The sequence below is a fragment of the Cydia splendana genome, chromosome 4 (genome assembly GCF_910591565.1).
Source record: "Cydia splendana chromosome 4, ilCydSple1.2, whole genome shotgun sequence".
In the NCBI taxonomy this organism is placed as follows: Eukaryota; Metazoa; Arthropoda; class Insecta; order Lepidoptera; family Tortricidae; genus Cydia; species Cydia splendana.
The window spans coordinates 9820774-9846770 of record NC_085963.1 but is presented as its reverse complement, the minus strand read 5'-3'; the positions used below and the strand labels follow the sequence as shown (position 1 = coordinate 9846770).

General features: G+C 36.2%; 1 pseudogene; it reads right to left on the bottom strand.

The window, feature by feature from the left end:
- LOC134789816 (uncharacterized) overlaps positions 1-25693 on the bottom strand; it is a 57475-nt pseudogene extending 31782 nt beyond the window's left edge.
- Positions 25694-25997: the final 304 nt, after the last annotated feature.

The following is a 25997-nucleotide window of genomic DNA, read 5'->3' as shown; positions in this document are numbered from 1 at the left end:
TTTTTTATACAATGGCTTTACGATTGACTTCTTTAAATTATCAGGAAATGTACCAGAAAGCAATGAAAAATTTATTAAATACGTTAGTACTGAGACAATTTGAAGTTTACATTTTTTTATTACCTTTGTTGCAATTCCATCATATCCCTCAGCATTAGTGTTATTTAACGAGGTGATAAGATTTAGAACCTCATATTCCTCCAATGGCATTAGGAAAATAGAGTTAGGAACTTTGTGGTTTTCCATCAATGTTACATAAGGTGTGTTGTTAAGTTTGTTTGTTGTTTCTATAAAATAGTTGTTAAAGATAGTTGCTATACTAGATGGATCCGTAATATTCAAACCATTATGCTCAATGCTTTCTATGTATTGATTGTTGATAGGTTTGCCTGTTTGATCTTTTATTACATCCCAGGATGCTTTGCAAATATTTTTGCTATTGATCACATATTTCCTGTTTGTAGTTTTTTGTGCATTTACTATACATTTTCTTAATAGTCGTGAATATGACATGTATTTATTTTTATTTTCAGTGGTCCTCTGTGTGTAGTATTGTAACCGAAGCTTTCTTTTAGTTTTTGTACTCAGTTTTAAGCCTTTAGTTATCCATTTCAAAATCTTTGTTCACAATGGGGACGAAAAAGATTGCTATTCGATTCCGCACTTTCAACCTCACCAGAAGCAGGTGTTGTTTGGTTATGAAATTTTGGTATTTCTTTAAATGTGTAATAATCGTAATTATAATTTAAACTATTAATGCGGTTTAACAGAGAAAGACACAGCTTTAGCTTAAAACTATAAAATGGTGCATGAAGGGCATTAATAAAATAAGAATATTCTTTGAATTCATTGCATAACATTCTGAATATGTCACGTATTCTTATGTCGCTTTCATAAGATTTAAAATCACTAAGAAGAATATTACTATGAGTCAATTTTTCTATGTAATAATATAGGGACGCTTGTAATTTCATAATACACTTATCATTACTTCCACTTAGAATAATAACATAATCATGTTTAGTAAAGTCTTTGCATAGGGATAGACAGCATTCCAGCAGCTTGTCAGTAGAAGCGTCCGGTTTTGTATAAGCTGTGACGATGTGAGAATCACCAAGGTGTCTTTGCAAATATCTTCTTATGAATACGCTTTTAGTGCTTGAAAAAATTAATACTTTGCTTTTTTCTGGCTCGGTGTTTAGAGAAGCTTGTGCCGCCTCTAGATGACTTTTTTTTCCAGTGTTACAATCAGAATGATGTTGTTTTCCTGTCGTCTCTGGTGTACTCGAGTGGGTAGTAGCACCAGTGGAGGGGCTATTGTGTTTTTCTGACGTCTCTAGGTTGCTGGAGGGACTCTTAGTACTAGTACTGGGACTAACTTGATGTAACATTGATTCTGGGATATCACGTTCATTATTTTTGTCACTGTCAGCGTAAGTTGATGGTTCACGAGGTGTACAGCTAAACAGAGTATCGGCAGTCTGTTGAGCTGTGCTTTTAGTCGTGGCCAATTTCTTTCTCGGCGTAATTTTCTGTGGATGCCTACTATCACCCAATTAGTTATTAGTTATATGGTGAGAGTAAAGAGACTTCATGTGATGTCACGTAATTTTTATGCATCGAAATCTACCCACGCACAGGAGTTTTTGTGAACTTATAGATTACACTGTTTATTTTTATTCTATGAATGGCAGAAAGATTCGCGCTGTTTAATAATCACTATAAAATCACTTTAAGGCACTAAATTGCGTCCTCACGATTTATTTAGTATAAGATAACAGTCAATGTTTATGTTTCATATAGTGAGTTTTTCACCTTAAAAATTACAATAAATTGTAGAAGATAAATTGAGATAACACTTGTCCGTAGTATTTTAAGCATATTACACACATTAAACTAACTATTTACACTGAATACACTACATGTTGATTTTTTAGATTAAAATAACGCAGAGCCAATGTTTACTGTAACTGTGACAGCTGTCATTAATGTGGTTCCGTACAAAATATTTTTATATTAATGAATTGATAAAAAAATCGGGCAAGTGCGAGTCGGACTCGCGCACGAAGGGTTCCGTACCATATTAAAAAAAAACAAAAAAAAAAGCAAAAAAAAACGGTCACCCATCCAAGTACTGACCACTCCCGACGTTGCTTAACTTTGGTCAAAAATCACGTTTTTTGTATGGGAGCCCCATTTAAATCTTTATTTTATTCTGTTTTTAGTATTTGTTGTTATAGCGGCAACAGAAATACATAATCTGTGAAAATTTCAACTGTCTAGCTATCACGGTTCGTGAGATACAGCCTGGTGACAGACGGACGGACGGACGGACGGACGGACAGCGAAGTCTTAGTAATAGGGTCCCGTTCTACCCTTTGGGTACGGAACCCTAAAAAAGACCCCAGTGATATTAGTGATTGTAGTTCAGATTTATCATCAATGATTTAATACAAGCATAAAATCGTGATGGTTTAGATATTTATCGACATCCATTATTAGCACATTTTTTTACCAATCACACTGAAAAAGAAAACAACAGTAATGACTACATTATCAAACTGCACAACGGGACTTAATCGCGTATTTAAGTTTTAAGATTTACCTCCGACGTTTCGAGGACGGCGTTGTCCCCGTGGTCTCGGAGAAGACTGGCTCAAGTTGACATCAACATCTTCTAGCCGCGCGAGTTTTTCGAACTACCCGCACTTGGTCTTGTTTATCAGTTTGAACGTTTTGCGCACTAGGGATGTCACTCTGTCGACACACAACACTAACGATATTCGATTTATCGACTGTCGATATTCGTTTCCGCTTACATTTACTAATGACTGGATTCCATGTGGATGAGATCTTAAAACCCTCGTCCCGATTAAATTTGCAATGTTTTTTGATTTCAATGGCTTCCCGCACTTTTCTACTGTAGAAATGGCGATCCGTGGAGAGGATTTTAGGGTTATGCAGCTCAATCCAGTGGTTTGGTCCTGACTCCAGCAAATGCTCAGCCACCGCAGACTTGTTGACCTGACGATTTTTGACAGCTGCGATATGTTCCTTAACTCTTTCTGCTATGGTGCGCTTAGTTTCTCCGATATAGGAACTACCACAACTGCAATCTATTTTATAAACGCCAGGTGACTGGAACGGAATAACGTCCTTCGGTGACCTTAGGCTCCCTGCTACTTTGGATAAAGGTGTGTACACCGTCTTTATAGAGTACTTTCCAAGTACTGTGCCAACTTTATCCGTTACCCCTTTTACATACGGCAAAAATGCCGGCTGTCTGGAGACATCAGGACGTTTCCGCGTTGCCTTTCGTCTGGGTTGCCACTTTTTTACCTTGTACCCGTTCCTCCTTAGTACCTCCTGAATATGCGACATCTCACTCTCTAAATATTCAGGGTCACACAGATCATGTGCTCTGTTTACTAGCGAGGTAACCACCGATTGTAAGTGACGAGGATGGTGGTGAGAAAGGGCGTTCAAATACCTGTCAGTGTGTGTAGGTTTCCTATAAACAGTATGAGTTAGGGTTCCATCCACTCGACCAATCACTTTCACGTCCAAAAACGGCAAACTGCGCTGTGATTCCAATTCATACGTGAACTTCGTCTTCGGATGAATTGAATTTAGATATCGGAGTAGTTGCTCCACCTCCTGCTTCCCACCCTTCATAATACAGAAAACATCATCCACATAGCGCTTCCACAACTTCACCGCCCAAGGCTGCAAGTTTATACTGGCTTCGATATGCTCCATCCAGATATTTGCCAAAACCGGTGCTACAGGGCTACCCATGGCTACCCCATCAATCTGGAGGTAATGCTTTCCACAATACAAAAAGTAGCTTCCTTCCAAGCAGTTCCTCAGCAACACCATTACTGACTCCGATATACCCTCATCGCTCAGTTTCCTTCTGACTACCTCTAGACATTCTTTAACGGGAACATTGGTGAAGAGCGACTCAACGTCAAAGCTCACCATTACCTCATCTGGTTCCAGCGTTATTCCCTTGAGAATATCCATAAAGTGACGAGAGTCCTTCACAAAAGACGACGTACTACCCACAAGCGGCTGCAACACCGACGCAACATGCTTTGCAAGATCGTAAGTGGGAGAAGAGATTTGACTCACGATAGGCCGCAAAGCTCTTCTCCCACTTACGATCTTGCAAAGCATGTTGCGTCGGTGTTGCAGCCGCTTGTGGGTAGTACGTCGTCTTTTGTGAAGGACTCTCGTCACTTTATGGATATTCTCAAGGGAATAACGCTGGAACCAGATGAGGTAATGGTGAGCTTTGACGTTGAGTCGCTCTTCACCAATGTTCCCGTTAAAGAATGTCTAGAGGTAGTCAGAAGGAAACTGAGCGATGAGGGTATATCGGAGTCAGTAATGGTGTTGCTGAGGAACTGCTTGGAAGGAAGCTACTTTTTGTATTGTGGAAAGCATTACCTCCAGATTGATGGGGTAGCCATGGGTAGCCCTGTAGCACCGGTTTTGGCAAATATCTGGATGGAGCATATCGAAGCCAGTATAAACTTGCAGCCTTGGGCGGTGAAGTTGTGGAAGCGCTATGTGGATGATGTTTTCTGTATTATGAAGGGTGGGAAGCAGGAGGTGGAGCAACTACTCCGATATCTAAATTCAATTCATCCGAAGACGAAGTTCACGTATGAATTGGAATCACAGCGCAGTTTGCCGTTTTTGGACGTGAAAGTGATTGGTCGAGTGGATGGAACCCTAACTCATACTGTTTATAGGAAACCTACACACACTGACAGGTATTTGAACGCCCTTTCTCACCACCATCCTCGTCACTTACAATCGGTGGTTACCTCGCTAGTAAACAGAGCACATGATCTGTGTGACCCTGAATATTTAGAGAGTGAGATGTCGCATATTCAGGAGGTACTAAGGAGGAACGGGTACAAGGTAAAAAAGTGGCAACCCAGACGAAAGGCAACGCGGAAACGTCCTGATGTCTCCAGACAGCCGGCATTTTTGCCGTATGTAAAAGGGGGTAACGGATAAAGTTGGCACAGTACTTGGAAAGTACTCTATAAAGACGGTGTACACACCTTTATCCAAAGTAGCAGGGAGCCTAAGGTCACCGAAGGACGTTATTCCGTTCCAGTCACCTGGCGTTTATAAAATAGATTGCAGTTGTGGTAGTTCCTATATCGGAGAAACTAAGCGCACCATAGCAGAAAGAGTTAAGGAACATATCGCAGCTGTCAAAAATCGTCAGGTCAACAAGTCTGCGGTGCCTGAGCATTTGCTGGAGTCAGGACCAAACCACTGGATTGAGCTGCATAACCCTAAAATCCTCTCCACGGATCGCCATTTCTACAGTAGAAAAGTGCGGGAAGCCATTGAAATCAAAAAACATTGCAATTTTAATCGGGACGAGGGTTTTAAGATCTCATCCACATGGAATCCAGTCATTAGTAAATGTAAGCGGAAACGAATATCGACAGTCGATAAATCGAATATCGTTAGTGTTGTGTGTCGACAGAGTGACATCCCTAGTGCGCAAAACGTTCAAACTGATAAACAAGACCAAGTGCGGGTAGTTCGAAAAACTCGCGCGGCTAGAAGATGTTGATGTCAACTTGAGCCAGTCTTCTCCGAGACCACGGGGACAACGCCGTCCTCGAAACGTCGGAGGTAAATCTTAAAACTTAAATACGCGATTAAGTCCCGTTGTGCAGTTTGATAATACTATGAAGTATTTGAACAAATTAAATTATTTTTCAGAAAATATTTTAATTTGTTTTTATCAAGTAGAAACACTACTATATAAATTATAAACTGAAATAAATGTCATATACTAAGAAAAAGTGACCAAGGCCTCCAGTGCCCCAGGCTGGAATCGAACCAGCGTCCTCTGCTATCGCGGCAGGTGCCTGAACCACTCGGCCACCGGGCCACAGCGACATTAGTCAAATTTTCCAAGTATATGCACTTCCTACTGAAGGCTTGTGGCGCCCCCTAGCCATCTCTAAGGTAGAACAGTATGGTTCGAACCTTCTATCTGGATCATTCTCATGATGATACCGAGCTAGCGAGAGAGATGGCGCTGCCAATCAATACTATGAAGTATTTGAACAAATTAAATTATTTTTCAGAAAATATTTTAATTTGTTTTTATCAAGTAGAAACACTACTATATAAATTATAAACTGAAATAAATGTCATATACTAAGAAAAAGTGACCAAGGCCTCCAGTGCCCCAGGCTGGAATCGAACCAGCGTCCTCTGCTATCGCGGCAGGTGCCTGAACCACTCGGCCACCGGGCCACAGCGACATTAGTCAAATTTTCCAAGTATATGCACTTCCTACTGAAGGCTTGTGGCGCCCCCTAGCCATCTCTAAGGTAGAACAGTATGGTTCGAACCTTCTATCTGGATCATTCTCATGATGATACCGAGCTAGCGAGAGAGATGGCGCTGCCAATCAATACTATGAAGTATTTGAACAAATTAAATTATTTTTCAGAAAATATTTTAATTTGTTTTTATCAAGTAGAAAATAATTTAATTTGTTGAACCCTAATTTTAATCATGATGGCGGTGAATATTTCGTCGTAAGTTCTATAGTTAGCCTATAAAGGCGTCGGATTTACTTCTTGGCTGTATAGTAGTAACTATGATGAATATCATAATATTTTATTAAATTATTTTACTAAAAACATAAATAAATAGAGGGGGCATTAAAATTTCTCATTAACCTAATACTATTCTAACGGTAAAACTTCCGTCCCATATACTCTTTGCACTAAGGACCGAATTATTCGACATCTAAATGACGCATATTAATATAAAGTCTTTATTTATCACCATTTTACTTAGTACCGTTTTTGTGAAGTAAACACACAACAAAACCACTCACAACAGTTGATGGAAAACTTGATAGCAAATTGCGTAGTAAAAGAACTATGAATTCTACTATAGTATAAAAAAAGCACTATAATAGAATTTCAAATACTACTATAGTATAAAACAACCACTATAATGGAATCTCAAATGCTACTATAGTACAAATTAACACTATAATGGCGTTACTGACAACAAATTAGCACAAGAGTCATGCATTACATCACTTTTATAGACCTAAAACGTCACGACTGACACTGCTACAGGTCTACTATATCACTGAATGGCACATAAGATGCGCCATTTCGGCTTTATACAACCTTCTTAGGTCTTTTATAGGACCTTAGGTGGTATTTAGGAAACGTTTTATCGACTACTATAGTACCACAAATTGTTACTATATATTAAGTCGTACGCATTTTACCAAGTTAGACTGCAAGTTATAAAATTCAAGATTTCTTAGATAATAGGTAGGTACGTAATGATTCGTATGCTTCAGATGATTCATACTGGTCACGGTGACATTCATTACTGTCCAAAAGTCCCCAATCATTGAAAATACTTATTTTCCAATAAGGGCTTGTGCACAAATCACGCGAGGTTCGATAGGGGGAAGGGGGTCACGAAAAAATCACGATAGATCACGATCACCGAAATGTAGGTATAATTTCGCCGGCCGAATACCGGATATCCGGCCGATGATCAGGCCGAATATCCGGTGCATCTCTTTAAATTAGTATTGGCCCTTAGCAACTAATTATTTTGTCCGTCGAATATATTATATATTCACATTATTCACATTGGTTACGCGGTTTTGTAATTAGTTGAGTGTTAAGTTAAGTACCTATTTTCAATTTAACCAAAACTATATTGTATTGAAAATAGGGCTAATTATAAATGTGTCTAGGTAATCTTCTCTACTACTAGGTAGCAGTTGGTGGGACACATTTTGCTGCTGAGCGATATATCGGTTTCCGTTATTCACGGGCGTAGCCAGGGGGAGGGTTTTGGGGGTTCAACCCCCCCCCCCCCCCTCCCCCCCGAAAAGTTCAGAATATTAACATTCATAGAATTAAAATAAGAACAGGCGTGCGGCATATTTCATTGATTACTAACTATTACCTAGTATACGGTGGTTTGGATTTTGGATTTCTCCGCCATCGTCGATTATCGGATCGCATCAATTACTTTCTAAGATATGATAAAGGTGACATTCGGGTGGCGACTGCAGCAGCATTATTCTGTTGCAACGTTACTGCTGCAGCACTGTCAATTTTCGTAATAAAATGATGTGTCGGATTTCCATACTAAAAGTAAAAAATAAAACTGTCTATCAAATTGCGTTTTTTATATCGATAAATTTTCACGCTCGTTTCGCTCGCGTTTTCAAATACTTTCTAAGATATGACAAAGGTGACATTCGGGTGGCGACTGCAGCAGCATTACTCTGTTGCTACGTTACTGCTGCAGCACTGTCAATTTTCGTGATAAAATGATGTGACTGATTTCCATACTAAAAGTAAAAATGTAAAACTGTCTATCAAATTGCGTTTTTTATATCGATAAATTTTCGCGCTCGTTTCGCTCGCGTTTTCAATTACTTTCTAAGATATGACAAAGGTGACATTCGGGTGGCGACTGCAGCAGCATTACTCTGTTGCTACGTTACTGCTGCAGCACTGTCAATTTTCGTGATAAAATGATGTGACTGATTTCCATACTAAAAGTAAAAATGTACAACTGTCTATCAAATTGCGTTTTTTATATCGAAAAATTTTCGCGCTCGCTTCGCTCGCGTTTTCAATCGCTTTCTAAGATGTGACAAAGGTGACATTCGGGTGGCGACTGCAGCAGCATTACTCTGTTGCTACGTTACTGCTGCAGCACTGTCAATTTTCGTGATAAAATGATATATGTGACTGATTTCCATACTAAAAGTAAAAATGTACAACTGTCTATCAAATTGCGTTTTTATATCGAAAAATTTTCGCGCTCGCTTCGCTCGCGTTTTCAATTACATTCTAAGATATGGCGACTGCAGCAGCATTAGGTACTCTATTGCAAAGTTACTGCTGCGGCACTGTCAATTTTCGTGATAAAATGATGTGACTGATTTCCATTCTCAGCTGTAATGCGGCAATGAACGTCACTCAATTTACCATAAAAAATCAATGTAATCTTGATAACCAGAGGGGGCACCATGGTCTAGAAATGCTTAGGGCATCAAAATATCTTAATCCGGCACTGGTCGTTTGCGGAGTCAAACGATTTGGGACTCGCATTTTATACACATTTCCATGCCTTCCCGAATAAAATCGAATCATTCGCGAAAGTCTCGCAACGCATTGAGGTTACAAACGGCACGCGGTCTTCCTCAGGAGTCCGAAGAAGACCACGGTGAGTAGCGCTCTAGCCAGGCAGGCCGCTTCGCTTTCGCTCGCGCGCGTATACCTTACTGTATCGTCCGATATACACCTACTCTGTCGTTAAAATCACTTGTAAAATTGTAATAAGGGCGAAAAAACTATTGATTTTGGAGTGTAGTTTTATTTAGTGGTACCTAACTGTAAAATATTTTATCTGGACTACAGTCCTCTAGCATATCTGTTGCGAACGCAACTCTTTATTTGTAAAATTCTAATGCAGTAGCTAAACGCAGCCGTCGGGCTCGGCTAGTATTTGGAAGCTTTTTCTAAAGCACCAATAGGAGCGCTCCACATACCATGTATCGCGGCCAATTAGAGGCACCTAAATCTTAACCACCATTTCGTACATTCAAATTATGCAAATCACTCTTTCATCAGCCTCCATACAATCATCACACCACTTCTACATCTAACCGTTTAGTCAAGGAACCCTTGTAAATCAGTACTTTGGAAATTATAATAGTTTACTTCAAATCGAAGCTTTTTATTTGAGTCGTCGAGATCCTGACCTGCACGGCGGCTACAATATCCATCTGTCAACTTTACTTCAAGTTCCGCCTCCAGGGGAGAGGGAGAGAAATTAGGATTAGAAATTAGCCGCTTACTGACACAGACCGAATTCCACGCGGGCGGAGCCGCGGGCACAGCTAGTATAAGGGTTATTTTATGTACTTTTAGTCGTTTTATTTTCTTGGACCCCCCCCCCGATACTAAAACCTGGCTACGCCCGTGCCGTTATTACTTTAAAATAAGACGCGTATGATGAAACGCGTAAAATTATATCGCGTATGAATTAAATATGTACATCCCAAAGTTTCGAACTATTTAAATAGCGATCGTGGTCAATGGTTATACAATGTATGTATGTATGTCACTTTATTGCACATAAACAGGTTTACATAAAACGGACAACAACAAAACAAAAATAAAAATGTTATGTACAAAGGCGAACTTATCCCTAAAAGGGATCTCTTCCAGCTAACCTTTGAGAAAACGCGAAAGGATCAAATACTAATAGGTGAAAGACAATTTAATATGGACAAATAGCAATATGAGAATTTTGTTTTGTTTTGAATGTATCTTTAGGTACGTATTTAAATAAAAGTAAACAAAATCTACCCTCAAATGGCTCCTTAAGATAGATCCAGGTGGTTTTGTATTTGACACTGAAGGCGGCAGCTCGATGGCCACGACGGGCGTCACGGCCGACATGATGGCAGTCTCCTCCACGTTGAAAATATTTTTTGAAAATTCCCAGCTCCCCGTCAGCTTCCGTCAGATATGAGTAAAACGAACAGAGCTAGAAGTATAAGGACTGACCCTGAAGTTGCCAATCTTGTCCGCCAGCATGCCGGCGAGCGGCGGCAGCACGATGGCCACGACGGGCGTCACGGCCGACATGATGGCGGTCTCCTCCACGTTGATGCCCAGCTCCCCGTCAGATATGGGAACAGCACGAACAGAGCTACAAGTATAAAGACTGACCCTGAAGTTACCAATCTTGTCCGCCAGCATGCCGGCGAGCGGGGGCAGCACGATGGCCACGACGGGCGTCACGGCCGACATGATGGCGGTCTCCTCCACATTGATGCCCAGCTCGCGCATGTGGATTGTCAGGTACGGGTACAGCACGAACAGTGCTATAAGAAAAAGAAATAAGTTCATCTTCTTACTTTAATTTTGTAATAAGTAAAAACCTCGATAGCACAAAGCTCAAGGAAAACGCCAAGAAGTTTGATGTATTGTTCGCCAAAAAATTACATAGACTTAAAAAGTAAGTTTAATCCAGTTATCGGAGACAAAATGCTCACTACATATTTTACCTTTCATTTTTCGAATTGTTAGCAACTAATTGAATACCATTTGACTATTTTTAATCGAATAATGAAAAATCTTTCGAATAGAAGGCAGTTATGGAGGAATTTTTAGAGATGTATTTATAGATAAATGTAGAGACTAGAGACAAACATTGTCTACTAACGATGTCTAAACTCGAAGACATTAATAAAAAAGCTTCCGGATTCAAGACTCATAGAGGTCAAGTTTAAATTTAATGAATGAATCATTTATATGTGTTTACCTACTCGTACACTAGCTATTCTGTTCAGTGGAACTAAAAGATTAAAAATATTTAAAAATAATTGTGTTATAAAGCTGTAAATAATTTCTCTCGTCGCAACTGTTGTAATTAGAGATTAAAATAATAGCTGTCGATGATGTGTTTTTATTGGTAAAATACGCCTACGTTCCTGTAGACGAAAGTCAAATGCCACGGAGGCACGGAATTGAGACGTGTTAGACAAACGTTCTACTGTTATGAGTATTTTGCAATGAACACAACATTTGAAGTTATGTCATGATAAGACTGTGTCCTTTTAACCGAAGGACTTCTCACTTTAGTTTCATAAATGATAGCCCAAATTGTACATTTATTCTTTAAACACTATGCTAGTACAATAAATAAATATCTGGGAGACCGAGCTTTGCTCGGAAAACATTTAAAACTCAAAAATGTGCGTTTTCCCAGAGATAAGACCTAGCCAGATCGATTTATCGCCCTCGAAAACCCCCATATAGCAAATTTCATCCAAATCGTTAGAGCCGTTTCCGAGATCCCCGAAATATATATATTAAATAAATAAATAAATAAACAAGAATTGCTCGTTTAAAAGTATTCGATTAGATAAAGTCAGCAAAAGAGTAATTTTTCAGTTTTCCTTCGATGCTAATCGATTATATTTGTAATGTGGGTATACAAAATCTATATAACCGACATGAACAAGGTCAGGGTACTAAAAAACCAAACACAGGTTTTCCGCTTCATGTAGGTACTTAGATACGAACACATAACATACCTACTATATTAAAATGTCCTATATTTGACCCCCTGTAGGTATAGTCAATAGTCGCTACTTATGTATAGTTCGTAGTTTCCTAATAGAGCCCGACGCTAATCCTATTGTCTATTGTTAAGTAAAACCGCTCGTGCCACGTGCCACAACCACCTGCATAAAAAATCGTTCGTTCACTTTACCCAGGTAATTAAATTACAACTCCTATGGAAATTGCAATAAGATTCAAAATGAACTAATTTTGTTACAATGTGTGTGGTCCGTTCAACTCGCCGGCACCCAGAACTTCGGTTACTGAGTGCCGGCGAGTCGAACGCTACAGAACCAGTCTAAAATGTGTCATCGAGATGCGTAACAAAGTCGCGTTATCGGAGAGCTCACCTACACTGGTTTTATGAGCGTTGGTCTAGCCCGCGCTCAGGTGCCAAATAGAATAATTAAGACCCTTTTTTGAAGGTAAGTAGCACGTGCGGTTTTACTTAACAATAGACAATAGGATTAGCGTCGGGCTCTATTAGGAAACTACGAACTTATAACAGCTGTTTAAAATACTCACTTGAAGCATGAACGAAAAATAATATCTTGAGAGGTATCAATTTCTTTTGTTTGAGATCGTCGGTGATCCGTTTGAAGAACGAGCGTATAAACTTCATGTTGAAATATTGAATGATAATAGTTTAAACGGAAATGTGCCGTAGATCTTATTTCCACAGGAGGCGCGCCTCCTCCGTGGGGTTGTTCTTCGTCAACCGACGTCCCTCATGTAATAAGCTTGATCTGTTGTGGTCGTACATTAAAGCAGATTTCACGCAGTTTGAGAACCTGAAACAATGAAAAGTTTATTATTTTATTCACTATCATAATCAAACCATAGAGCGCAATTAACTTATACCGAACCCAATACGCCCTTTTTGATATGTATTATGTGTTTGCAAACTGCATATCTTAAGTAAATCTGACGAAACATTTGAACGTCAACTGAGAGTCCTTTTATTGGATAATCCACTTTATTCTGTAAATGAGTATATGACCCTGACATTTTAAATTGAAAATTGAATCGTATTAATTTGACATGTTCTCAGTTATTGATTTATGTATATTGTAATATGTACCTAGTATTTTATTTAGAACATGACGATCATTAAGAGATACTCGTACTAAGTTATTACCGTATTTTGTTTTGACATGAATGGATAAATTGTTGACATAAGATTAATTATTGCAAGACATTTTTTAATTTGTATGTATTAAATAATATTATGTAAATATGAATGACGATCATAATATAAATTCGTGTAGATTAGTCTAGCATAATTTATAATGTAATTTAATATTATGAGAATAAATATCTAAATCTAAAAAAAAAATCTAAAAATTTAATTCAGAACGTAAATGTTTAATTAATAACAGATAGGTATTTTACAATGCAATACCGATTAAAATTTATCAATTTATACACAACGTCACACACGAGGAGCAAAATAAATATACGTACAAATAGATAGAGCTGTTAGGTAATAATAACAAGCAGTCTAATTGCACTTTTTCATATCTAATTACCTAACCTACCTAAGCTAGCCCTGCTCGATCCACTACACTAACTAACCACACCATCCAAACATTCCAAACACATGCCTGGCACTAACCACGGACGCAAATAGTTAGCCTTAGCTCTACTAAGGGCGCCTTGCGCCATCCAGGGTTAGCCAGGGACAGGAACCGGTTACCTTAACCGGGGTTTTTCATAGGGTTATTTTAGAGGTGTTTATAAAAACCCCTACCATAACGGTAACCGCTTAATAAGGTAACACTTTGATTCGGTAACCGTATCATATCGAGTTAACCTCTGTTACCGGTAACCGAAATAAAAACCCAGTCTATTCAGTTACCTCATTATGAGGTTTTTGACCAGTTCAAACGATTGTAATCTTTACGCACACTTAAATTCAACTTATTATTGAATAACCGAGGTTGGCATGGGCGGTCTATGAAGCCTCCAGCACAAACAAGTTTTTTTGCTTTTCCTTTGTTTATCTTTATACCTATCTGTGTGGTGTGTTCTTATTATAAATATTATTATATTTTAACTAAAATAATTAAAATAAATAAATTAAATAAGTTTAATAAATTAAATAAATTACATAAATGAAATAAATAAAATAAAATAAATAAATTAAATAAATTAAATAAATTAAATAAATTAAATAAATTAAATAAATGAAATAAATTTAATAAATTAAATAAATTAAATAAATTAAATAAATTAAGTAAATTAAATAAATTAAGTAAATTAAATAAATAAAGTAAATTAAATAAATTAAATAAATTAAATAAATTAAATAAATTAAATAAATAAAATTAAATAAATAAATTAAATAAATTAAATAAATTAAATAAATTAAATAAATTAAATAAATTAAATAAATTAAATAAATTAAATAAATTAAATAAATTAAATAAATTAAATAAATTAAATAAATTAAATAAATTAAATAAATTAAATAAATTAAATAAATTAAATAAATTAAATAAATTAAATAAATTAAATAAATTAAATAAATTACATAAATTAAATAAATTAAATAAATTAAATAAATTAAATAAATTAAATAAATTAAATAAATTAAATAAATTTTTTTTTTTTTTTTTTTTTTATTTACACATCACAAAAACATAATACAAACAACTTAAAACTAAGATGCAATAAATTCAATAAATTCAATAAATTCAATAAATTCAATAAATTCAATAAATTCAATAAATTCAATAAATTCAATAAATTCAATAAATTCAATAAATTCAATAAATTCAATAAATTCAATAAATTTAATAAATTAAATAAATTAAATAAATTAAATAAATTAAATAAATTAAATAAATTAAATAAATTAAATAAATTAAATAAATTAAATAAATTAAATAAATTAAATAAATTAAATAAATTAAATAAATTAAATAAATTAAATAAATTAAATAAATTAAATAAATTAAATAAATTAAATAAATTAAATAAATTAAATAAATTAAATAAATTTAATAAATTAAATAAATTAAATAAAAAATAAATTAAATAAATTAAATAAAAAAATAAATTAAATAAATTAAATAAATTAAATAATTAAATAAATTAAATAAATTAAATAAATTAAATAAATTAAATAAATTAAATAAATTAAATAAATTAAATAAATTAAATAAATTAAATAAATTAAATAAATTAAATAAATTAAATAAATTAAATAAATTAAATAAATTAAATAAATTAAATAAATTAAATAAATTAAATAAATTAAATAAATTAAATGAATTAAATGAATTAAATGAATTAAATGAATTAAATGAATTAAATGAATTAAATGAATTAAATGAATTAAATGAATTAAATGAATTAAATAAATTAAATAAATTAAATAAATTAAATAAATTAAATAAATTAAATAAATTAAATAAATTAAATAAATTAAATAAATTAAATAAATTAAATAAATTAAATAAATTAAATAAATTAAATAAATTAAATAAATTAAATAAATTAAATAAATTAAATAAATTAAATAAATTAAATAAATTAAATAAATTCAATAAATTAAATAAATTAAATAAATTAAATAAATTAAATAAATTAAATAAATTAAATAAATTAAATAAATTAAATAAATTAAATAAATTAAATAAATTAAATAAATTAAATAAATTAAATAAATTAAATAAATTAAATAAATTAAATAAATTCAATAAATTCAATAAATTCAATAAATTCAATAAATTCAATAAATTCAATAAATTCAATAAATAAATTAAATTTAATAAATAAAGTCAATAAAATCAACAAAATATAAATAAAGTAAATAAAATAAACAATTTTTTTAGTATTTTTTTTAGTTCTGACGGCACATCACTAAAACTACTTTAATGTAGCAAACCAATAAGCAACCGATAATAAAGGTTACCATAACTGAATGAAAACCTGTTAAAAACCCTTAACAAAAACCCTATCGCGATGGGGTTTTGAGATTAACTCGGTTAAAGGTTAGGGTTACCGTTCCAATAAGGTTACCATTACAATCAGGTAACAGTATGATAGGGTTACCGAATGATACGAGTAAGGTAACCGAATCGATTGGGTTACCGAATTGATAGGATTAAGCGTAAAGAGGGGTTTTCCGGTCCTTGGGGTTAGCCAATAACTCGGGGTCAAACGGGTAAACCTGGAGTTAGCAGTACAATTTAACCCTGTGTTAACGGTTAACTCCGAGTTAGTGGCTAATTTGTGGCAAACGGTTTTGGCGTCAGCATGATGCTGAAAATGCCCGCCCACATGGGTGACACTTCAGCGCTGTTTTTCTGCCAGAACCAGACTCCCTTCGCACCTCCACAATTAACTATTTACCTATACGTAAACCGCGTTTTAAGAGGAAAAGATGTGGTCCTAAGTATAGCTTGTCCCATTTCTAAGGTCAAGTTGGCCATACATTTACTATGGCGTACTTGATCTTAGCAAAACGGACAGACTAATATACCTACATAAACGTCCTAGTGCTGACATAATATGCTACTGCCTAATAAGTAGATAACAACTCCCTTTCTTACGACATAATTTGCTAGTTGGGAAGATAACACACTACTATCACCTCTTTTGACAATGATTACCTAAAGTTTAAAGATGACATGTACCTACTGAGACAGTGACAAGCACTTGGACGTCTACGTGAGTAGGATGGCTACAAATATTTAGTTAATCAATCGTTGCTTGATGGAGTCAAATTGCTGTAAAAAGTACAGTGGGTTACAATTCTTACGTGACATGCGATGTTAATTAATTAGACACCCTTCGCTTTATCCAAATAAATATGTGTTTACGTCTTAATTTCCTGTAGACATACCCAAAAGTTAAGGGCTATAAAGGTTCATTTTCTTATTTAACCCTTATCCACATGAAAAGGTATTTCTTTTATTTGGATATAAGTATGATAAAATCATTACCTACATGCCTACAAGCTGTTAACTATTGTCCTCAGGAGAGAAAACTGTGTTGATAATAAGTTAATAAATAAGAAAATTAACCTTTATAGCCTTTAACTTTTGAGTTTTGGGTATGTCTACAGGAAAGACGTGAACACGGTTTGTGTTTGACCCATTTGTTTTAAAGCTCTAAATAATGGGTATTCATTTCATCATCATCATTGGTCTTCGAGTCTATTACAGACTATACAAGCAGTGTCAGGTAGGGAGACAACGTTTATCGTAGCTGTGTAAGCCAATGGGTATTATAGCTTCTGAAATCAGTAGGACTGATTTATTGGTTTATTAGAATACAGAAAACACAATGAGGGCACCGCTGGACGGACGATGCCGTCTTAATAACTAAGAAAATACTTTTAATTTTATTTAAAACAATATAAAATTATCATAAATCCCTCGAGAGTTATAGTTACTCCCTGTTCGTGAAAATGTAGCCTTTACTTGCAAGTGTAATAAATATTATGTTTATGGCCCTATAATTGCGATAATGAAGGCAATTTTAGTCACAAAATGGACATCCGACGTGTTTTGATTAACCTTCGTCAAATCTGATGGTATAATCAAGGTGCACTAGTGCGTGAATGACGGTGTTTTTGATATGACCGCGTCTCGTTTTATGATTTCACGGTTATAATTATCATAGGTATACGATGTACAAAGATTTCTAGCCACCATCCGCCAAATTCGCGCCAATTTATTTATTTAATCGTATGGCAATTATACAGGGTGTTTGGTACATCGTTTGCCAAATTAAAACGGCAGATAGGTTCAGTCATTTGCTCTCTTCTCATGCCTAGAAAAAAAATATTGGCCATGGTTTTTTTTACTACTGACTGCGCAAGTAAAAATTTGAAATTTACGAAAAACTGGCATAGAGCTGGAAAAAAAACGTGCGCAAAATTATAAATTTCTAGGCCGGAAAGATAGCAAATGACTCAGTTGCTATCTGCCATTTTAATTTGGCAAACTATGTACCAAACACCCTGTATACATTGAGGGCATTCAGACTGTAGCCTTGAGGTTGCCAAGCCAAGCAACCAAGTCAGATGTCACGGTGTGGTCCTCAGCTGCTGCAGCCCCAGTCGACAGGGCAGCGTGGGAAGACATGTTCAGTGGTCTGCTCTTCCTCTCTGCATTTGCAAAGTGGGGAAGTCGTTCGCGTCAATATGTGCATGACATGACTGACATTAGCTATCTGACAGTTTACAACTGTCAAACGGTATGAAGATGTCATCCCATGAAAGTTCAAATTTTACCCACGTCCTGGTGTTGTCAACGTTTGTGTTCCCCCACCACGTACTTCGCTCATAGCCATACCAAATTCACCGCTGAACTACGGTCGTAGCGCTACGTCGTAGCCAATAATATGGGTTTCCCGGTATGTAGCGAAAATGCTTTGCAGATACGACAACAACACCGATACGACAACGAAACGACAACATGTCGTAATTAGCGCATAATGATCAAGTACATACGTATTCTTAGTGATATTTGCAAAAATTAGTTCGTGACTGATACTCAATAATTAAGTAAAACTACTACGAATTTTTAACTTCCCCCTTTTTCAAAGTCGGCTACAATTGTGTAATATATACTTACATATTTAGATGCAAGTAGGAATCGTGTTTTGAGATTGGAAATGTCTTTTCGTTCGCTCCAGTATAGGGTCCGATTTCACGAAAAAGTGCGATCGCCTTATATCTCGGAAAGTTGTGAAGATATGATATTTAAAAAAAGCTCAAAAGACGCATAATCACGAGAGCTGTAAGGTGCAAAAATAATTATTCGAGAAAGTCAAAAACGAAAAAAGTTATGGTCGAAATAGTGAAAATAAAATTCAATTTTTTCCGAATTTTTGATTTTGGTGCTCGATAATTTGGAAACGAAGAATGATATCAAAAATTTGAGAAAAACGGCTCTGGACAATTTAGTCAGCTAGAATTTGAGCCTAAAACAAAGACGATCGGGTTAAGGGTTTGCCCTGTAGCCTAACCTTAAAATAGTCAAAAAGTCAGAACGACATTTTTCACATGACATTAAATTTATGACTTCCATGTTTCGCAGAGTTCGTTATCGGTGTTTGTTGTGAATTATTGGGATTATGACGGCAGAATAACACTTGCACTGCGTGGGCTATCAAAATCGCTGCAGATTTTTCTTGGTCTAACTCTATCTATCCTGTTTGAGACGGGCGTAGATAACGTGTTCACTATTCGACAATCTATGCATTCTTGTGGTGGTGGAAATAGAAATAGAGATAGAGGTAGAGGTAGAGGTAGAAATAGAAATAGAAATAGAAATAATTTTATTCGTGAGCACAAACACAAAATAAAAACTTATACAGAGAAACATAAAAAAGAGAAAGTGCCACGAAATGGTCTCACCTCAGCATGTTGCTGGCGGCTGCTAGCAGATAGCTGATGCTGAACCCTGGCAGTACCTACCTAGTGGAGCTCGGGTTTAATACAACATAAGCACACGCTGTTTTGTTCATTGGACTCGTCTCGATGAGCACTTAGGAGAGTAGTACCCAAGATAGAGCTGATGCTGAACCCTGGCTGTACCTAAAGGAACTCAGGTTTCTTGCAACATAGGCACACGCTGTTTTGGTAATCCGACTCGTCTTGATGAGCACTTAGGAGAGTAGTACCCAAGATAGAGCTGATGCTGAACCCTGGTTGTACCTAGCGGAACTCAGGTTTGGTGCAACATAGGCACGCGCTGTTTTGGACATCCGATTCGTCATGATGATCACATGGTAGAGCATTACCCATGATAGCTGATGCTGAACCCTGGTAGTACCTATTGGAACTCAGGTTTGGTGCAACATAGACAAACGCTGTTATGGTCATCCGACTCGTCTTGATGAGCACTTAGGAGAGTAGTACCCAAGATAGAGCTGATGCTGAACCCTGGTTGTACCTAGCGGAACTCAGGTTTGGTGCAACATAGGCACGCGCTGTTTTGGACATCCGATTCGTCATGATGATCATATGGTAGAGCATTACCCAAGATAGCTGATGCTGAACCCTGGTAGTACCTATTGGAACTCAGGTTTGGTGCAACATAGACAAACGCTGTTATGGTCATCTCTCGTCGCGTCAAACTGCTGTCAAGAAAATTTCATATCTTGCAGCAAATGGGCCGCTGCCGATCAAGACTCGAGTGACGATAACGGCGATGTGGCTACCACTTCTCGAGTTGACTACGGATTTGCCGTGTAATAATTTTCTTGTACTTTGAACATTAATATATCCTGCTTATTTATCGAAGAATGAAATATGTACCTATACTAATGCGCCACGGCGACAATTATTCAAACTTCGATACGCGTGTGGAAATTTTGCAATTTGTTTGTTCACATGCGTTATGTCCAGGATACTTATGTTAATCTAAGAATAAAATAATTATCATTCAACGTTGTAGTTTTATTTTGTAACTTTTTCCTTATCCAGACTTTCTCGTCGCTCAGCGACAATATTTTTTCGAATTCCGTAGATTCATTTCCAATGTGCTCGACAGTCGTGTGAGGCACGAAATCTGTGAATTTTTTTGTGTTGTTTCTAAAATAGTTCAATTAATTCTCTATCTATTCGTATGTCCTCCAAACGTACGAGTAATAATACAGTAAAATTATACATTTTGCGTTTGCGTCAAATCCGGTAGTTCTGATTTTTTGCAGACTTGTTTATGATGTTGGCCAAATGAATAATCCAAGTTTGTGACCTCGAGCGCCGAACGCAACTTTGTCAAAAATCGAATAAACCGCATTTTTTTTTTAGATTTGGGCGATTATAACCCTAAAGTACTAGTTTTTGATAGTATCTTCCTAGGGCGTTTTTAAAGTAGACTAGATTTGCTACAATAAAACACTAGAATTGTCTCTGTACATCTAATATTTTCCGAGATAAAGTCTTTCAAAATGTATAATTTTTTCGAACCGGTATTCGTAGGCTAAGTAAGTGCAGTGAGTATACACTTTTGTCTCAGGCGATGCCGGTTGGCACAACTGTTTCTGACAAAGTTGCGTCCGGCGCTCGAAGTCACAAACTTGTATTATTCATTGGGCCAACATCATAAACAAGTCTGCAAAAAATCAAATTACCTGATTTGACGCAAAAGAGCCAGGTTACAAAATTCGACAACGTTACTGGATTATATATAAGTCACTGTGTGAGATCTGAATAAAAAATGCTTTGACAGTACATATGGTCCTATTTTCCCGCACTAGTGCGTAAAATAGCACTTTTCGTGCATATGTCAAAAGTTTAAAGGGCCATATGTACTGTAAAACGTTGTACGATCCACGTGCGAATAGGTAATTCACAACTCGTGTCTCCCTCCGGTCTCAACTCCCTTCGGTCTTGTTTTAATTTATCGCCACTCATTTCGAATTTCCTCTTTTCCGCACTTGTATCGTAAATAACTATTTTTACTTTTTATTTCAGAAACCCAATGTATTTGTGACTATTTAAGAGCCAGCATATCTTACAGGTTGATAGTGTATTGTTAGGTATAGAGAGTAGATAATCGAAATCATTCTAGTAACAATGCTATTAAGAAGTCATGAACTGCCCAGATTTAAATAGGAACATTGAGAGTTATAATTTTAATGGTGCATTTGGTCACACAAATGGGTTGCGAACAATAGGCAGGTACAATGGTATCTTGAAACAGCTCATAACAATCTGCTCCTATATGTGTACGAACACGCATGTCCGCGGGCGAGACGCTCGCTTAACCGCGATTCCTTTAGGCGACATACTCGATCACACATATAGCACAGTGGGTAGTCGACTTGACCTGCCAAGTCTAATCAGAAATCATGAACCAAAACTAATAAGCTAATCGTCATATAAATGTCTGAGGGCCCATTTGACTTCAGAAACTGGCAGAAAGTGATGAGGCATTATATTACCTACCGCAATAGGATCCTATATCGTCATGATCACATACATATAATACGATATACATTATTTGTTAGTTTCAGATTATAATTCATATACTACATAACAATTCGCTTCGTTCAGGAATTAATGTACGCCCACGGCTACCACGCCGTAAATATGTCATTTTGCTCCCTTGGGACACAAATCTATTATTTTACATATTTGTTTATCTTTAACTACAAGTACAGTCAGCAGCAGAAGTAGCTAAGCGCGCGAGGTGTTCAAAATTACCTTGAATTTTGAACACCTCGCCCGCTTAGCAACTATTGGAGCTGACTATACCTTACTTACCTACTACTTAATTCAAAACCAAGATAGATACCGGCATAGGTCACAATGACAACCTGAACTTAAATAAATATTTTCTTCTGATAAGGTTGGTTTCCCCAATATTTTTCTTTCGGTGTTTGATATTTGAATAGGTGTTTATGTGTAGGTATAATAGGTATATTTATTTACAATGTTCAAATTATCTTTATGTATACCTTATCTACGTAATTGTTAATTATGTGTTAAAACATGCTTGAAGACGAAGACGTGCCTGAATGTCGGGAGAAGTAATCTCTACAAATTATTAAGTAGTCACATTGTTCGCTATTAGGTAGGTGACACCTGCGGCTGTAATCAAGTACCTACAGTCGGCGCTAAATACGATGTTTATACTTTTGCTCATTTATTCCATTCAAACAACGAGAATTAGTAAAACTTTATTTTCAAACACGCTTTCAGTGCCCGTTATAAATGTAAAAATGTTATTTAACCGACCTAACCCACTTCGTAAAATGAATCGATTTCGATTGGCAAACATTTGCTCAGTAAGTAGTCAGTATAATCATTCAGTAGTATTTAATTTGTAATGCTCAGTGCCGTCTTTACCATAAGGGCACACGGTACCCGTGCCCAGGGCCCCCATCCTCAGGACATCCCCGTCATCCCCGAAGGACAGACACATCAGTCATCAGTAACAACATCATCAGAGACATCAGTAACAGTATAGATTACCCATAAAATAAATAGAAGGTTATAGTAGAAAAATGTTAGTTTAATTCGCTTTCTTTACTTTTCAAAAGGGCCCCAAATTCTTATGTGCCCAAGGGCCCCAGCATAGTTTAAGACGGCCCTGGTAATGCTTTACCGTTAACTGGTATATTCCTCGTGATGGTGTGGTGAATTTTTTTGTGTTTCACTACTTTCACTCGGTAGCAAAGTTTGTTTAACCCTCGTGCCTTTGTAACCCTCGCAATGTTCAAGATTCCACTTTTCAAACATTTTTTAAAGTAGGTAGGTAACCTGTAAGAACTGTACAATTTACGAGCTATATACTCCGGTTTGATCAACCATAATCTAAATTTAAAGTACATTTGTGTCGTCTAAGGACTCCAAAATCACTAGGTAACTAATCTGATGAATTGATTTCACACAATAACAAATGAATAATAAAAATGAAAAACCAATTATAGTCAAACAACTAAGGCAAAGGCAAATAGCATACAAAATATAATAAGCCCTGCCAATGGTATAATAATGCAATAAGTAGGTAAGTAACTTGATTAACCGTCTCACCAAGTAGCCAGGTGTAGTGTGTAAATCTTAAGCAATAGGTACTTAACAACTTTACATTTCTAAACAATTTCCCTACGTCCTACGTGTACCTAAGCTATTTATAGTTTCCAGCATAGCATTCCAACATTTCTCTTAATTTAGAACCTAAGTCCTGGCAGACCGGTTGGTCTAGGAGCCTGCTGTACGTGTAACTGTGAAGCAAGTGGGTTCAAATCTGTCCTCTACTTACATTACGAGTAGGTAGTTTATGTAGGTATGTATTAAGTTAATTAGTATGTACTTATGTATACTTATGTATGGTTATACGTTAAGGTATATAATGTATGTAAGCATGTAAGGGCACCGTTCTCTTGTATATTGATCAAGTTCCGATACGGAGGGTTTTTAAAAACCTTACTTACCTAATCCTAACTTATAATGTTTATGTGCGATTATGTGTAAGTACTTAAGTTTGTCAATATGATTCGGTGTTGTGTATGTTTTGTTTAATACGTACCTACAATAAATTCGTTTTTATGATTTGCCGATAGATGGCGCTGTACACAATTATACTTAGTATACTTCTCATCAAACATCTTTCGTGTTTATAGTTGCATGATATACTTAATTGAAAGTTTGTACGGAACCCTCGGTGCGCGAGTTAAACTAACTCACACTTAACCGATTTTTTATAGGGTGAGAGCCAAGTACAGGCTGAGAGCAATGTAGATTTCCGAAAGCAAAGGAGTTTTTATATTAAGTATTATCAAAGACATACGTAACTTCGTATAAGATGAATAAAGTCTAAGGAAAAAACGTGCCTCGGAAATGAAGAAAAAGTCATTCTCGGATAGATGGCGCACACACCTTTGGCCTATGCTCAGCTAGATGGCGTGACAACACCGTTTCATATATAACAATTTTAACACATAGATATCAGTGAATGAACATGGGTCAAAATGATATAAAAATATAAAAACATTTATCCATATAAATACATTTTTTGATAATTTTATACGTTTTCATTTTGAGTTTTAGTCGTGTGTCGATAGATGACAGTAAATTTACTGTGACTACAAAATTTACTATGACAGGACCCCTCTATACTATCTATATTCTTTGGTATTATTTATTGAATTACTAGCCTCCGCCCGCTACTATTACGTCTCTGCGTATAAGTGTTTAAACTGCCCCCATCCCTCACCCTCAGTACGCTTGTTTTACATAAGTAGGTATATAAGTACTTACCGTAAAATGGGGTGAGTAGGGTCAAAACTGAAATTCAAACCTCGATAACATTTTATTTTTACATATGAAAACTGAATGGTGTATATAATAAGTGTTCCGGACGTTTGTATTTTAGTTTTTATTTTATTTTGGGTAGTTCCAGTTCATAACTTTGACGATAAAGAGGAAAACCCACCTCACCCCGTAGTGGCTCGTATTTGGGGTGAGAGGGGTATTCATACAAAGGTGATTTTGGAAGATTGTTGGATCGATTTTTTTTTATTATGCGTATTAGTATAGCTCCATTTTAAATTGGAATACATTATTTTTGTAGCAGTAGCCTTAAAATCCCTTCTCACCCCCCTCTCAAACCTTCTCTCCCCATTCATAACCCACCTCTCCCCGCGAATCCTACTCACCCCGTTTTACGGTATACTATATATTATACCTAGCAATACCTAAGTACATTTTACTTATTTTGTAAAGCTTAAATAGAAAGTAATGCCTTATTTTAATGGTGATGGTTGTTGGTAAACTTATCTATGGAATAACAACTTACCGTAGTTTAAAATTAGGAAACCTTATCATACAACCACGCGATAACTATTTTCACACTGAAGGAAATGTTCTGAAATTTCCTTCACCAACAACTAGAGGGTTTCTGCATGGATTCATAAATGTTGAGATTCATTTAACATGGTTTTGGTGTTTTTTTTTTTTAACTTAAATAAAATTCGTACAGCGAACGTCGCGGGCGCGGCGTTTCTCGCGTTGAGTTGCGCGCGTGCGCGGTTGGAAAGTTTGCACAGCACTAGCGACGCTAGCGCTGCTGCGAGGCTCCCCTCTCGCACAGGAAGCCTATTCTGACTAACAAATTGCAGGCGAGCATTTGCCTCAGCATAAGTATAATTTCCAATTGCCTATCGTTGTTAGGGATCTCATGGTTACACTTATAGTGGTTCCTTTGACACAAATTCTCGGTAGACGTAGGGCAGTACAGCGCCGCGACGTCGACTCTTGCGCCCATTTATCATAACATCAACAACGGATCCAAGCCTCTTAATGCAGTGAAAGGTTGCTTTGCTTTTCTATGCAATTAAACC